The sequence below is a fragment of the Anastrepha obliqua genome, unplaced genomic scaffold (assembly GCF_027943255.1).
Source record: "Anastrepha obliqua isolate idAnaObli1 unplaced genomic scaffold, idAnaObli1_1.0 ptg000314l, whole genome shotgun sequence".
Classification (NCBI taxonomy): Eukaryota; Metazoa; Arthropoda; class Insecta; order Diptera; family Tephritidae; genus Anastrepha; species Anastrepha obliqua.
Genome location: NW_026562325.1, coordinates 25,001 through 27,500, shown reverse-complemented (window position 1 = coordinate 27,500; position 2,500 = coordinate 25,001). Strand labels below are relative to the sequence as shown.

General features: G+C 26.5%; 2 non-coding genes and 1 pseudogene across 2 annotated transcripts in view; all 3 read left to right on the top strand.

The window, feature by feature from the left end:
* The window catches only part of LOC129252683 (small subunit ribosomal RNA), a 1,991-nt gene extending 1,912 nt beyond the window's left edge, over positions 1-79 (top strand). Inside the window, exon 1 of the ribosomal RNA XR_008583582.1 lies at positions 1-79. This exon is cut by the window's left edge and continues 1,912 nt beyond it. This is a non-coding gene — a ribosomal RNA (small subunit ribosomal RNA).
* A 592-nt stretch (positions 80-671) lies between these two features.
* LOC129252682 (5.8S ribosomal RNA) lies at positions 672-852 on the top strand (annotated as a pseudogene).
* Positions 853-1,294: 442 nt separating this feature from the next.
* The window catches only part of LOC129252680 (large subunit ribosomal RNA), a 3,987-nt gene continuing 2,781 nt past the window's right edge, over positions 1,295-2,500 (top strand). The window contains exon 1 of the ribosomal RNA XR_008583580.1: positions 1,295-2,500. This exon is cut by the window's right edge and continues 2,781 nt beyond it. This is a non-coding gene — a ribosomal RNA (large subunit ribosomal RNA).

Genomic DNA, 2,500 nt, shown 5'->3' with positions numbered 1-2,500 from the left:
AGTTGACCGAACTTGATTATTTAGAGGAAGTAAAAGTCGTAACAAGGTTTCCGTAGGTGAACCTGCGGAAGGATCATTATTGTGTTCCATATCCGTAAGAAAAACAAACAAACAAACAAACAAACAGACAAGCAAACAAACGAACAAAAAGAAAAAAAAAAAAAAAAAAAAAAAGAAAAAAAAAAAAAAATTTATATAATTATTTTGAATCCATAATTCTTTTTATTCTTTTTCATTCAATTTGTGATCCATCAATTATATCATATTAAATATAATATATGATGGTACATTTTGTAATGTTTTTTCTTATTTTTTTCTTTTAAAAACCTTTAAACATGAAAATAAAAAGTTGTACTTATTATTCATTTGATTGAATGATAAGTTAATTTGTTCACAATAACAAAAGTGGTATATATTTATTATATTATTATATATACATAAAATGATTAAAAAAATACAAAATAATTGAATCATAATAAATACCACCACTGTATTATTGTTGAACTAAGACATTCGCAACTTAATAAAAATGTTTAGAGTTAAATATATTTGATATATATTATTGAAAGAAAATCAATTTATATATTATTAATATTATTTAATTTTACTCTTTCAATTAATATATGCAAAAAAAAATTGACATTTGTTATAAATAAAAATAAATAAAAAAATACTCTAAGCGGTGGATCACTTGGCTCATGGGTCGATGAAGAACGCAGCAAACTGTGCGTCATCGTGTGAACTGCAGGACACATGAACATCGACATTTTGAACGCATATCGCAGTCCATGCTGTTATGTACATTAAATTCAATTTTAAAGTACTGCTTGGACTACATATGGTTGAGGGTTGTAAGACTATGCTAAATAAGTTGCTTATTCTTTTATAAAAATAATTGAATTTAAGCAAATGTGTATATTATTGGATTTTAAATAATTCATAATATTAATAGCAAAAAAAATAAAGATATATAATGAATTTTATTTATTATATATTCTTTAAAAAAAAAATCCTCTCAAATAAAATGAAATGATGAAAATATTGAATCTAAGTATTCTTTACAAAAAATTTTCATATTATTTATATATATATATAAAATAATAATTTATATATGTAATTAAAAGGAGGAATGTCTAGCATAAAAATTAAATTTTTTATTCTAGGATTGCCTCATTTTACATTATTATTATTTTTATATATTTACAATATATAAAAGGAGAAAAGAAAAATAGAGATGAAAAGATGATATAATTTTTTTATTAAATTGTGAGAAGATAAAAAAAGAATATTAAAACAACCTCAACTCATATGGGATTACCCCCTGAATTTAAGCATATTAATGAGGGGAGGAAAAGAAACTAACAAGGATTTTCTTAGTAGCGGCGAGCGAAAAGAAAATAGTTCAGCACTAAGTCACTTTGTCTATATGTCAAATGTGAGATGCAGTGTATGGAATATCTTAATATCTAGTATGAGAAATTAACGATTTAAGTCCTTCTTAAATGAGGCCATTTACCCATAGAGGGTGCCAGGCCCGTATAACGTTAATGATTACTAGAAAGATATTTCCAAAGAGTCGTGTTGCTTGATAGTGCAGCACTAAGTGGGTGGTAAACTCCATCTAAAACTAAATATAACCATGAGACCGATAGTAAACAAGTACCGTGAGGGAAAGTTGAAAAGAACTCTGAATAGAGAGTTAAATAGTACGTGAAACTGCTTAGAGGTTAAGCCCGATGAACCTGAATATCCATTATGAAAAATTCATCATTAAATAATTAAAAAAATAATGTGCATTTTTTTCATATAAGGACATTGTAATCTATTAACATAATAAAGTATTTATCAAAAGATCATTGGTGATATTAAGTTTATTTAAATTAATTTGCTTTTTAAGCATATTAACATAAAATAAATACTAATGATTTGATAAAGTGTTGATAGATTTTATTATATATAATGCTAAAATTCATTTTTTGAATTTTACAAAAAATTTAATATCTATGATATTAATATTTATTTGTATGCATTTATATGATTAACAATGCGAAAGATTCAGGATACCTTCGGGACCCGTCTTGAAACACGGACCAAGGAGTCTAACATATGTGCAAGTCATTGAGTTATATTAAACTTAATGGCATAATTAACTTAACTTAAATATAATGGGATTAATTTTTAGTCTATTTTTTAATAAATAGTCAATTAATTCAATCCCGGGGCGTTCCATATAGTTATGTATAATGATAATTTATTATTATTTATACCTCTAACTGGAGCGTACCTTGAGCATATATGCTGTGACCCGAAAGATGGTGAACTATACTTGATCAGGTTGAAGTCAGGGGAAACCCTGATGGAAGACCGAAACAGTTCTGACGTGCAAATCGATTGTCAGAATTGAGTATAGGGGCGAAAGACCAATCGAACCATCTAGTAGCTGGTTCCCTCCGAAGTTTCCCTCAGGATAGCTGGTGCATTTAAAAATTATATAAAATAA